The following is a 15,090-nucleotide window of genomic DNA, read 5'->3' as shown; positions in this document are numbered from 1 at the left end:
TGCCATTATTTTAATTTTAAAATGTCTTTGATAAAATAATAATTCAAATAATGTTTGTTAAGACACAATAGCACCTATTACTCTTGAAGTCATTCAACTTCTAGCCCACCAATACAGCTGAAAGCAGTCACTGCTGTATTACACATAAATGCTGCCATATCACTAACATTTTAGCTGGACTATTTCAAGGTAAAGACTTCATCACAATTAAAACACATGAGTCTCAGAGGAATTCGCCCAAAGAAATACTGTTCTAAAAGTAGAAATAGGCCACTGCAATCTTAATACCCTTTACATCTACAGATTCATTATAGAGCTCCATGACATTTTTACTGAGTTGAAAATCTTTCAACTAGCTTTGGTTACCAGCTTTATTCCCAATAAATAAAATTGTAGAAACATTTAAAAGTTAAGATTTTTATTCATTATTTCCCACCACCTTTCATTTCCAGTTCCTTGAAGTTCCACTTGATATTAAAATTAAGCAATCAGCATAGCTCTAGAGAACATAAAAAAAAAAAAAAGGGAAAGAAAAAAGAAACCCAACAGGAACACCTAGACCCTTACTTGCACATTTATTTAATCTATTTTTGTTTCTTTTCACCCCTGGAATACATTTTAATTGACCTTCATCTGTCTCTCAAGTGAATATGCTTCAGCTTTAATAAAATAGTGACAGAGAAATATGACGGTCTATATAGTCTGCTGTTGTATTGAATTAAATTAACTTTCAATTTTATTCTCCTTTATTATTATTTACTTAAATTCAGGAACACTCATAACATTTAGGGCAAAAGTACCTTCTGTGATCAATGGTTCAGATCTTTGGTAATCCCAAACATGAAGCAAGAGTAGAATATGCAACAGAAAACTGCAATGTACATAAGGGGTACACAGTCCATGTCAGAAGTCTGTCTTGGGGAAATTGTTGGACCCCGGTGATAACACATATATCCATTTCTTAGTATTGCACGGAAGTCTCAGAACATCTTCCAGTGAAATTAGATTGTCCATTTCTGTGATGAACTAGGAAAAATATTAATAAACATTGTGTTGCACACATAAGCTGGAGGATGGAGGCAGTCCTCAAGCAGGCAAATTTAAAAGTTACAGGAAGTGAACATTGATCATTAATATGCTTTCCCTCCCTCCAGATTTCAATCCCACAAAGCTTTTGTAAATTGAGAGCTGGTGTATGTTTTTGTCTGTTCCTTGACAAGTCAATTTACTGCTTGTGGTGCACCGGAGGATGGACACACAGACAACAGATATGTATAGGTCAGTCAGCAGCACCATAGGGGAGGACACCAAGAGACCTTACATAATCATTCCATGGTGGTCAACTGTCCCATACAACTAAAAAAGATTTCCACAGTGGAAATGGAACTTTCAAAACCATGATGCCACTAAAACTGCTTTATTCCCAAGGTAAGTCCCCCTCCTCAAGGAAGGCAACATTTCACCAACAAACACAACATTGCGAGTCTTATGAGTGCTACCAGAATGTCCTTGGGCTGTATGCATCTGAGGTTTCATCTTCCTGACTTTAAGTAGGAGTAAAGGGAAAAATGTTCCAGTATTATGTTATTAAAAACAAAATGCCCCTTTTTTGGCATGGTTCTGGTGAGGCTGCAGGATAAGGCATCCAAGTGGTGGGAGATTTACAAAGTCAGCTTATATGTAGTCACAGCTTCTATATATATCAGCTGATATATAACTCACATATGTATGTGAAATATAGAAGTAATATAAAAGAAGTATAAAAGTATAATTACAGCTTTTCAATGCTGGAAGGAAATTTTTGCCCAAGTAATAAAAACCCATTTAGAAGTGCTGATTTTTTTTCTGATATCACTTATAGTGAATAAATTCAGAACAATTGGCTAGAGTGGTTTTTCAGTCCTCAGAGGAGGCATTAATAATTTCCTTCTATTAACAAATCATAATTTAATTAAGCAGCAATAAATTTAATCACATGCATTTTCATGAAGAATGTGCAGTCTTAGAATTCTCTGAGGGTTGTCTAGACCTTACAAACATTGAACACAATAGCCTGAGAAGTGGGAGAAATAAACTTAGCATTTAAAATAAACAACTAAATTATAAAGTCTTTTAAATATTTGTCACTAGGAAAGTTTTCCTAAATAGCACTGCTAACTGACAAATTAAGATTATTCCACGTTAATAAAATATGGCATAACTGTCAACATTTTACAGACCTTATAGAGTTGTCAAGGACAAGTACCTGGAAGTATTATCTGATAAAAACACAAAACCAATATCTATATGATACTTCATATGACCACACTTTGCTATTTCTTCCTAGCGAGAATTCAGGTATTTGTCCATATTTTCATGGATCCGCATATTTGTGTTTGCAGTTGCATTAATGACTTATAAAAAGCGTATCTTCTAAGTCATTTACTTAAACATTAAGTTTAATATGAATTCATACTGAATATAGGTTATCTAAAGGGGCCTGCGATAGTAAACAAATTGGAACAGCAGGTAGGAGAAAAAAAAGATAAAATTTCCCATCAATTCCTTAAAATTCCCTTCTGTGCACAGAATACCATTGTGTCATGCTAGCTGGAAGATAGCATCTTATTTTAAATACAACCTCACCTTATTTCATAATAATCCATGTTTTTCAAAATGTTTGAAAACAATTCAGAAGGATTCAAAATCACTGTGCTATATAAATTTCAAAACAATTGCTTTTCTTGGTTACAAAACAAGTAGTGTCATGTAATTTTTTAACTAGAGAGTTCTTACCATAAAATAAATTTGCATTTATCAACTACATTAGTAAATAAATTGTTGACTGCTGTGTATCTAATGCCTTGCAAAAGCAAATTTCGCCACGTATTTGTCAGCAGTTATTTTTAAATCCAGGAAATCTTGTTGTTAAGAAAGGAAATGCATGACACCTGAGTACACAAGGGATTTTGCAGTCCCATGGTTCTTCAGGAAGCAAGTTCTCAGGGTAAATATTACAACACAATTTTCTCACACGATTGCTTTTCCATCCAAAAAGACCCAATCTGTTTTTTGAGGTCAGGAAGGGTTCCTTGGACCCAGAGTTTGTCACAACACAAATAAGTACTTTGCTTTGCCTCTGTTACTTGGACATGCACAAGTTCTATAGACCAGCAAAAGTAAATTACTAGAATAAAAAATAACAGAATAAAGAAAAAATACAAACTCCTTCAGTGAACTACGCTATTTCCTAAGTTGTGGTGCTCAGTACCAAAACTCATTTTTTTAGAGGTGATAACACAGAAAAAGGGAAAGAAACACCATGCTGTGACACGTATGAAATGTGCCATTGCAGTTTTTATAATATCATATCACACCTTAAACTTCCATCCTTCAACTTCCTTGCTTTAGCTCTGTGTTATGACATCATTTACAAGTGTCACTGAAGTTAGAACTGAGGCTTCAACGGATCCTCCCATCAACAGAAATGAATGCTTGTGAATTAGGAGACCAATATCAGTTGACTGAAAGTTCTGATTAAAAATAATTAAACAAGAATAAATGCACAAAAACTATCTATTATCCAGCAAAAATATCAGATAGAACTGGACAAAAAAAATAATTTAAACAAAACATGAAGATATGAGTAACCCTGAATAGTTTCTTAATTTGTAGATAGTGTATATTCCAGGATGTTGGAAGGTACAGGAAGCAGAATGTCAAGGTCAAAATCAGAAGGTTTTCCTTTTTTTTTTTTTCTTCTAATCTTCAGGGTGAAGGGGTGTTTTGACAAGATAAAGCAAGTAATTCTTAATTTCTTTTTCGTTGCAGCCCATTTTGTTGTGACGTATGAATTATACATTGGTGACAATATTCAAGGAGAGGGTTAGCAAAATAAAAAGACAAAATCGATTCATCTTTATTGTTATTATCTAAAATTAAATACTGTATTTGAAGAAACTTCACCTAGGCTATGTACAAGAAAGCAGCCTCAGAAGTTTAGCCTGCTGTTTTACTATTGTTTTGCTTTTGTTATGTGTACACATACCACCTGTACACATACCATCTGCATTCCTCTTTGATTTTAGGATTCAGCAGAATAGCAGTCTGGATCAATTCCACAGTTTTGAAAAAAAAACCACTCACAGGTGAGAAGCAACATGACACAAGAGTCCCATATCAATTCTGACCTATGCTGCAGAAACTTTGGCAAATCTGTAGAAGAAACTGGGATGCAACTGGTGGGGTAATTGAGAAGTTTACTAGTTCAATTGCTTTTGCTTGAGGGCAGAGTATATTCAACTAAAGAACTGATAATATGCATTTGAAATGTACAGTGAAAAATCAGATTTTAAAAAGCATGGTTCTGAAAATACCTTTCTTTTATGAGCTTCCCAGCAAACCAGCAGTCTGAAAATTTAATGTCTGTTTCTTTGCACCACATTGTAGTAATTCTACTCAGCAATTAAAGAGACAGAGAATTTCACTCAGTGGAACAGAAAGTAAAATCTCAATGACATAATTACCTTCATATTAGAACAAAAAGGAAACAGATTCAAAAAAACATCCTCTTTCCATTAAAAAAGAATCTCCTGAGGAGCAGCTTCATTTAATTTCATTCCAAAACCACTTTCTTACTGCTATTTAAAAGTAGAGTATGCAATTCCCTCTTGTAGAGTAAGATTTACTCCACAACTCTGTACGTGATAAATAATGCAAGAAATTTTGTTCTCCTTGTTCCTTCAGATTCCCGAAGAGTTACAAAACCATGTCTGCTTTACTTCTAACATTTCCTTCATGAGAAATATAGACACGTGAAATGCATTTGTACCACATTTAGTGCCTCCAGTGATTCAAGAGGTAATTTTAAATAGTAAGCCCTGAATACATTAGGTAGTTTTAGATAATTCAGACGCCCTTTTTTGCGTTATTTCAAACCATTTCATCACTCATTGAAAAACATTAGAGAAATAATAACAATTTCCAGATGACAAAGACTGTGCCTCAGGGCTTTTATGTGGGCTTTACTTTATTGTCATTAGTGTCTCTGTCAGGCACATAGAATAAACACAGTACAACAAACTGATACCTTTTTAAGAATTATAACTACCATAACTGCTTTGTTATAGTGAATAAACTAAACACAACATTTATTTTATCATTAAATGTGTACTATAACTCAACACTATATAGAAATGTATTCATAGAATTTAGGGACAGACATTCGTTTCTCCTGCATAAACACAGTTGGGAATCAAGCTAAATTAATCAATACGTTCTAACTAGAAGAACTTTCAAGAAGTCTTTCTAAAGAGATAGATATGGAAAACTGGCAAAAGGTTAATTAAAAATTCAGTCATATCAGACAGGGAATTTGGGGTATGAATAGTGAATGTGAGATTGAGAGAGAGGAAGGAATTAACAGACTCAGGACGTTGCTGAGAATACAGAAGATCTTCCTAAATGCCTTTCTCAGTACCCTACAGCAGCTGCAATCAGGATCAAGTTTGTTTCAGTAATGTTCCCTTTTTTGCTCTTCTATTGGCCAGGAAATGCAATGGAAGATTTTGTGTATGCAGTGAAACTATTCACTTGTCAGAGCAGTACTAGATATAGGAAAGATCTTTTGATATCTTCCAAATTTTATCTTGCACAATTTAATGTCATGTATGATTAAACATTACACATGTTGATATCACTTATTTGCATGGATGGAAGTTTCATGACCCCTTAATTTCAGTTTCATTTGTACTAAGAACTCTTACAGTCATTGCTCATTCTGCTATGCAGTTGGCATTGAGCATTCCATCCAAACATGGATTTTATGTTTTATGGAGGAAATAAATAAAAGCTACCTTATAGATCATTTAATTTCCTCTGTTCAGCTCCAGCAAGTTGCCATTGGATGGTGACGATCCAGAGAATTTTTTAATGATCCATAATTTCACCCTTTGTTCCAGTCAAGCATGAAATATACAGAAACAGAAGAATACAGTGAAAAATCAAGAAAACCACTGTCAACAATTAGCCAAGCCTGTACCATATATTATCTTTGACTGTTCAAAAGAATAGTAAGGTGGAACTAGTGCAATTTGTTATAGGTAATTTGGTTGTAACAGGCAGTCCATTTAAGTAAAAAAACCCAAAACATTATTTACTGTTTTTTTCAGCTTTTAAAATTGTGAGCACATTTTCTATGTGTTAATGAAACATCAGTAATAATAAAGAAGCTCAAGTTGAACTTTCCTCTGTTTAACTGACAAAACAGTGCTTATTTCAACTCTAAATCTTGTTATTACAGATGGCTTTCTTACCTGTCAATTCTAGGTTCTCCCAATCTGTTACAATATTATTATTCAAAATTATACCTTAAATCTGCTGTGAAAGGGTTTTGGCATCACTTATTTCCAGAAGCCAAATATGAATGTATTTTTATTCTGTTTTGAGAAAATGTATTAATGCAATTAATTTTTTTTCTTCTCTCAAAAAAACCGAATATTTTTTAAAAATAGTAACATCATTATGAAGGGAGTGGAAAAACTGATAAAAGGAAATAATTTAACTCATTTACATATATTCATCTGCACCAGCTACTATCATCCTCCTATAAAAAGATTGAATTTGTGTAAACGTTGTTCTGTACTTGAAAAAAAATCTGTCAGATGTTACAGTTTTCTAGCTGAAGGAAGAAGCTGGGGCATAATTTGGAGGCTTTTTTTCCATTTGTTTAGAAGCATGAGAAAAGATTAGTCTTCTGGGTTCCACAGAATGAAGATAAAATTAAAAACATTGACATTCTAAAGGATGTTTTAGGAAGAAGGAGCATAAGGGAAGCTAACTGATTCGAAGAATATGGTCCATATCCTCTTCGATATTTCATGTTGGTGCCTAACACTCACAGATATTTAGTGAGAACTAGATACTTAAATACCCCTGAGAAATGGGGTTGAAGTGCCTTCTTGCCTCTCTATTCCTCCTTTTCCTTTTTTAAATAAGAACAGTAGAGACCTGACCTCTCTCTTTTGGTGTATTTTTAAACATAACTCCAAAGATTTTTAATTCAGATCAGTGGAGACTTGACCTACTTACTTTAGTCTTTTTATAGAGCAGGATCTCCAACAATTTTTAGTTCTGCACTATGGAAAGCAGCAAGTGCCATACGTACTATTTATTAAGCTTGAATGATGGGTGAATAAATTCCCTCCACTCTTAATTGTTGGGGTCACATCTCTGAAAAGGTGACCTAGCTACTTCTTGACCTCAGGATCTAAATGCTAGACCTTTGAACATTGCTTAGGATTGAGTGTCATGACTGTTTATTAATAGCTCCAGCTTCTGAAATAACATGGGAACCCCTGAGAGCACTTGTTGGTCTACCTTTGGGCCAACTACTCTGCCTTCCCCCAGGACACTGTGGTTTCTTGTACTTTCCCATTGCCCAGGAAGCCTCCCAGCACCCCCCAGGACCTTGAGTGAGCCACCATCTTCCTGTTGGTCTTACTTGCTCATGACTGGAAGCAAATTGGCAGAACTCAAAAGATGAGGATGGAGAGGTGGTATTGGAGAATTACAGAAAAGTTTCTCTGTCTGACCTGTCTTATTCTAAAGTAGGTTAAGTTGACACCTGCCATAAGGCGAAACAAAGATCTTTATTTAAGCTGAACATGAAGACTTTGTGTCCACAGAGTTTGATAATTTCTGAAGTCTGTTATACTTTCAAAGTCCAATACAACTGGAGTTAAGGCAAAGCCTTGTTTACACAGGATTAGCTTTTATGTCCCTAAGACACATGTACACAGAGAAAAGCTTTATAAAGATCTTACAGTTTTCTTAAGAGTCAAGAAATACCTTTCTTTCTTCATCGCATTGTAAAATATGGGCAGTTATTTGGGACTATTTATTCTTGGTATAAAATATAGAATCATAGAATCAACCAGGTTGGAAAACACCTCCCAGATCATCAAGTCCAATCCTTGATCCAACACTGCTGTGGTTACTAGACCATGGCACTAAGTGTCACATTCAGTCTCAGTTTAAAAACCTCCAGGGACAGTGAATCTACCACCTCTCTGGGCAGCCCATTCCAGTGTCTGATTGCCCTCTCTGTAAAAAATTTCTTCCTAATATCCAACCTAAACTTTCCCTGGCAGATCTTAAGATTGTGCCCTCTTGTCCTACTGCTGGTTGTCTGGGAGAAGAGACTGACACCCACCTGGCTACAACATCCTTTAAGGTAGTTGTAGAGACTGATGAGGTCTCCCCCAAGCCTTCTCTTCTCCAGCTCCCTCAGCCTCTCCTCAGAGGATTTGTGCTCAAGTCCCTTCACCAGCCTCATTGCTCTACTCTGGACCTACTCCAGCACCTCAATATCCTTCCTGAACTGAGTGGCCCAGAACTGGACACAGTACTCCAGGTGTGGCCTCACCAGTGCTGAGTACAGGGGAAGAATCACTTCCCTGGTCCTGCTGGCCACACCGTTTCTGATCCAGGCCAGGATGGCATTGGCCTTCTTGGCCACCTGGGCACACTGCTGGCTCATGTTCAGCTTCCTGTCAGTCCAAACTCCCAGGTTCCTTTCTGCCTGGCTGCTCTCCAGCCACTCTGTTCCCAGCCTGTAGTGCTGTGTGGAGTTGTTGTGGCCAAAGTGCAGGACACGGCACTTGGCCTTGTTGAACCTCATCCCATTGGAATCAGACCATCTCTCCAGCTTGTCCAGGTCCTTCTGAAGAGCCCTCCTGCCTTCCAGCAGATCAACAATCCCCCCCAACTTGGTGTCATCTGCAAATTTGCTGATGGTACACTCAATCCCCTCACCCAGATCATCAATAAAGATATTAAACAGGACTAGTCCAACACTGGTCCCTGGGGGACACCACTAGTGGCTGGCCACCAACTGGATGCAGCCCCGTTCACCACCACTCTCTGGGCCCGGCCCTCCAGCCAGTTCCTGACCGAGCACAGAGTGCCCCTGTCCAAGCCGTGCGCTGCCAGTTTTTTCAGGAGTGTGCTATGGGAAACGGTGTCAAAGGCTTTGCTGAAGTCCAGATAGACACATCCACAGCCTTCCCCTCATCCACCAGGCGGGTCACCGGATCATAAAAGGAGATCAGGTTGGTCAGACAGGACCTGCCCTTCCTAAACCCATGCTGGCTGGGTCTGATCCCTTGTCCATCCTGTAGCTGCTGTGTGATTGCACTGAGGATGATCTGCCCCATAACCTTGCCAGGCACTGGCCTTGCTCGCATTGATCATAATTTAAAACACACCATAATTTAATTTGCAATATTTATAGACAGATGAAAATATTTTCTGAATTACTACTTTTATTAGAAAAGAATTATCCTTTTATATAGTGGGCAAGTAAACATATGCTACTGCACCACATTCCAGTTTTGCACTGCACCATTAATATACTACCTACGGAATATATTCTAAAAACCAAGTCTCTAAAAATAGGTGACAACTGGAAAAAAATCATCATCACTATGAGGAGTTAACTAAGATAAGACTGCTGTAGTTTTGTTTCTGTACTGTAGGAGGTTCACAGCATAACTCTGAAGACTTGGTGTATCCAAAGCAGAATCGTTATTTACAAGTTCACATAATCCAGAAAAGAGTTGAGCTGTATTTACTGGCCACATATTACTGTCAGTTCTTTCCAGCTTCCTTTTGAAGTGTCAAAGGAGCATTACCTGCTAGACATTAATATACTTGAAAACTGAGAAAAATCAATACACCTAGACCAATAAGTACTCTTCTGTGCACCAGAAATTGAGACTTACTCTTTAAAATATTCATGATAATTGCATTACTATCTTTTAACTGGAATTTAAATTTGCAGTCTGGGAGCTTTGGCAGAAAATCTGCATTCTAGGGTCAAAGTAAAGTGAAACTGAGCAGAGCTGAGTATTTTACAGCTCTGTAAGCATACTCATTGTCTAAATTTCTGAAGTGGAAGAGCATACTGATTGCGTTGTTAAGATTGCCCCCTATTGCATGAAGACTGCTACAGATACTTAGCATCACAATTTTAACTATTGACAGCAAGATGATAAAAAGATTAATTCAGTGAAGTATCAGGCCTATTGTTCTAAAAATATCCCAGGATGTATAAATAAGTCATCTACAAATGTGTAATTGATATCGTACATAGATGTAATTAATTGTATTGTGCAGAAGAGGGAAAGGATAATAAAGTTTTCATAGAATCATAGAGTATACTGAATTGGAAGGGACGCATCAGGTTCATCGAGTCCAACTCTTGGCCCTGTGCAGGATACCTCAACAATCGCATCATTTGCTTGAGAGCATTGTCAAAACGCTTCTTGAACTCAGGCTTGTGTTCTGACCACTCCCCTGAGGAGCCTGTTCCAGCATAAAATGCTATTTGCAGACAAATATTGTAAAAAGCAAGAATATACAAAAGTCTGAAATTCTGTTTTGTGAAGAAAACTATGCCATTAGAAGAAGAAAGCAATTATTTCACACCCTCAATGAGACGGCTTAAAGATTTTTAAAGATATGGGAATCTACTACATAGAAAAACATAATAAAGAAATTTATTTGAACAACATATCTGAAACTGGGTTTGTTAGCCTTAAACCATAACATAATTAATTTTAAGGAATTTTTTTTCCAAGGAGAAGGTACATTTCTAATCTCAAGTAGTGATCAAAGCTACTGAGTGAGAAGATTCTAGAGAGATTATGTTGGAACATAGATTATGTTGGAAGATTTGCATATATAAAATTCAGTGAAACTAAGTGATTTTGTTATTTTTTTAATAGATCAACACTACAACAGACATAAAAATTAAAATCATCACTTCTCACACACTGAAAAAGATAAATTTGCAGCTTGCCACAAAAGACTTAGTTTTCAGAGTGTGAAGGAAAAAACCAAAACTGTTCTGTTAGTTTTTCATTTCTATAATGGCCACAGCAGAAGGATGGCTACTGCAACCAGGCATAAAAAAATTGGCTCTATTAGATACAGCAGTTGTTGCACTTCTATTTTTCCTAAACTTTGAAATATCGAATAATAACAAATATGTGCTACTAATTTTGGAATGTATCTGTTGAGTACTAGTATCTATAGTTTTAGTTTTCATTTTTTGAAGGTTGTATGTTATTTTAACATTCTTTTCAAGCTTAGATATGACCATTGTTTCATAACAACCTGAAACATAACAAAGATATAACATTATTCTCTCAAGTCTTTGAAGAAGTTTGGCTCTCAGCATCTCTTAATAAACAGTAATGAGTTACAATCCAACTCCAACTGCATATCCTCACAACTCTCAGTTCAGAGGGTAGCAATGAAAAACAGATGTTGGTTTAAAGGTTGTTATTCAAAGGCACCAGGAGATTCATCAATGATCTATAAATGTGACAGGCATGAGTCTAGTGAGTAGACCCTAGGTATAAGAGGCTCTGAGCTCTTAAAAATACCCAAGGAATTGCGTTCAAATAGCTGATTAATGAAGAAAAAGGCAAGGTAAGTAATATATACTAAACTGAAGACAGACAAAAAGACCCCTATAGCAATAATCTGACGCATTCACAAAAGAAATTGTAATCTTTATCTTATGCAACAATAAAAAATCCACCAAAGCAAAGATTTTTGAATGAGTAAAAAATCTAAATTAATCTCTAGTAAACATCTCACAAAGCAATATTCATGACTTTAAAATTAACAAGAAGGGACAATAAAAAAAAGAATTTGGTTACAGACTGTCATCTGAACAGACCTGTGTATAACACCTGAAATTAGAAAGTTCATTTCTATGGATGATGATATGCCAAATTTCCATAATGTTGTATACACCAAACATTAGGAAGAGCACAGTGTGACATATATTTTTTCTGATTATGAATACAGAAAGAAAGCTAAGCAGATAGGCAGCAGCATCTAGAGTAAGTTTACTAGGAAACAGGTCATTAAAAAATACTAATAATTCTCTTGATTGACAGGAGAGCCTCTTAAATACTCTCTAAAATTTCTCTCTATAGATTCAGTTCTGAAGTTCTTGAATTCAATATTATATCTTTTAAGGGGCACTGGAGAGGTCAAGCATGTTTTTAAATAACTTACTCTAGAGCTCATAAAAATTTTGTTTTCCACTTTTTTCAACATAGCATGAGGTCAAACTTAATTAGCTGAGTACATTTTCTGATTATCATGAAAAGGCATATGCTCCAGTCTTCAAGTAACATTTAAATCCCCAAACAGCTTCCTCAAAGGATGTAAAGTTTAAATTTAAATTACTTTTATTTATATTGGGTGTTTCCAATCTCTCTTTCCTCCTAATCACACAGGACTCCTATTTGGTGTGTTAGTACCAGTTCTGTAATTTTAAGATTTTTTTTCTTTTTAAACTAAGCATTTATCAGCTTGTAATATTTGCATCTATTTAACTGGATTTTTTTCTTCTGTAGCATTTACATGCCATCTATGCCATCTTTAACTTAGATTTAGAAATATGATACAGCATAAGTTATTACCTACTAACATGAATTTTGTGTTTAAATTATGCAGATAAATTTGGGCTTAATTTATAACTCTTTAGATGCATCATTGTTTTGTTAATATAATTTAATTGTGTAATTACTATACTATAATTTTATCTATAATCATATATAAAATGTCATTCTATTTATTATATAATTAGTAATATACAACAAAACTAAATAATATATATAATAATTCTTTAATTAATTATTTCTTGTCTCCTGCAGGTTGCACTGACAGTACCTGGTCCAAGAATAAAGAGTCCAAATACATTTTACGCAGCATGAGCCCGGACATGGTTTTCTGTAACAACAGCCATTGTTACCCCACTTAAAAAATTGTGCTCATATGCTGTATGATGCTACCCTTCCTTTCTGCACTCTCGTGAGATAAAAGTAGTACCTTAATTACAAGAAAGGAACATCAGTAGTAAAATAGGGTAAGGAGAATAGAAACAGCAGATACTGAAGCTTATTACTAGTCTTGAAAGAATCACTCAAAAATCACAGGAAGAGGGATTGTGTTTCTTCAGTGATGCATTCCACTCAGGCTTCAACAGTTCATATGAGTTAACAGAAGGGCCCATAGTGATTCATGGAAAAATGGAAGTTTGTCAAATTGTAGCTAAATCAAAATGTTTGAGTAGAAGATTCTAGTTATGGGTAATTTTAAATCTGCATTTACAGCTCTCAGCCTGTTTTTTTTCTTGTTATATTCAGGATTTGAATCCTGGCTCATATTTTGCTAGCTTTGGAAGTCCATGGGTTTTACATATAGCTGTTCTTCCTCTGATAATGAGTTTTCTATGTTTAATCAGCTGCATTATACCAGAATTTATGTATGAAAACTGACAATTTACATCTGGTCAATTTACCCAAGTCTTCCTTCAGCTGTTGCCATCCTGGTATACAATATTTTTCTATATACATTGAAATATGGTACATATTAAAACAAAACTACTCAGTGATCATACACATATTGTTTTGAAAATGTGACATTTTAGTGATGTACTTATAATAATTCTGACCTTACTCAGACCTGGCACAGTAGATGTTTCAGTAAACTGTATATCAGCACTGGGAAGCAGAATTGTTTCTCCAGTTTCAAATTATTTGGATCAAGATTTTATTTTGTAGTATATTCAACAATAAGAATTTGTCATCCTGACAAAGCCCACACCGAGAAAACCTCCAGGATCCTGAAGTGGTTTACCAGTAGTCATTTACTTAGCCTGAAATTCTCCTTTTTCCCAACACTTCCTGATGTGACAAGTTTCCATTGATATCATTCACATAATGATAGTCAGCAGTTCATTTTCACCTCCTTGATTTTCTTACCACTCGCTACAGGTAGCTTGAAGGCTATATCCCAGCTGCCTTATGGAGAGAGAAACCTAGGCTACAGACACACTGTCTACAATGTTCCCACTCGTCAGAACTAGTAATCTGTGGAGGCAATGGATGTAAAAACAACGCATAATACTTTGGCCTAGTCTCCTCAAGATTTTGCATAATGTCATTACAGTCCCAAAAGAGGATGCCTTTTATTTTTTCAAAAGTATCTAAAATAATATCCAGACAGCACTGTATTTACTATCACACTTTCAAGGAAACACTGTATGCTTGGGAGGACACTGGAGTAAATTATGATGTTACACGACAAGTAGGAAATCTTTCTGGCCAAAAGAAATCATGTTGTGCACTGTCTGGGACAGACCTTGCAGCAAGCTATCCTATCAAGACAAGCTACTGCACCTTCATGTCAAAAAGAAGTATTTGGTTCACACCAGAAGGAATGAGGAAGCACAAATGCAGTGTGGACTGGGACTCTGAAATGAAAGAGAACACTACTATCTTGGCAGTAGAGATCAATCTCTGATCAGTCCTCTTTACCTGACTTTTACCTAGGTGACTTGAGAAGATTGTCACTGCCGACACTGAGTCACGAGCTGCCACATTAGTTTTGTCTCTGACCTCTTCATTAGTGCTGCAAACTGTCAACTACTCACCTCCCCTCCTTCCAGGTTTTTAGATTGTGAATTTTTGCAACTGAAAACATGGTATTCTAGTCAAATAAACACAAACCATATCAGGTTTGTGTTTCAGTGGTACACATTTTACAAGACTGTTATAGCTTGTTCTTGCCAACATAATATAAACTAAGGGAAAATGAAACAGTTTTCATATCTTCTTCTAACTACTAATACTTACTTCCATTTTCTGAAGGGTCAAATGCAGTTTTCATTAAATATCATCATGAACATCATAGGCAATCTCTCATTTTAAAAATATAATAAAAATAAAAACCAAAAACCAAACAAAAGAAACCTACCAACCTTGTAGACACTCTAGAAAAAAACTTTAAGACCTCTGTGTACTTTTTGACTTCAAGTGCCTTTTCTCCTCATAAACAAAGCATGGTCAGAGCTGTTACTTGAGCTAAGAATAGCTGGAGAAATTCATAGTGAGAATTTCTTTCTAATGTCTAATCTAAAGCTTCCCTCCTTCAGTTTAAACCAATTCTCCCTTGTTCTGTCCCTACATATCCTCGTAAAAACTCGTACATTTGGCCTTGTTGGACTTCATGAGGTTTGCACAGGTT

Source organism: Manacus vitellinus, unplaced genomic scaffold (assembly GCF_001715985.3).
Source record: "Manacus vitellinus isolate BGI_N305 unplaced genomic scaffold, ASM171598v3 scaffold_0_pilon, whole genome shotgun sequence".
Taxonomy (NCBI): Eukaryota; Metazoa; Chordata; class Aves; order Passeriformes; family Pipridae; genus Manacus; species Manacus vitellinus.
Note: the sequence above shows the minus strand (reverse complement) of the source record.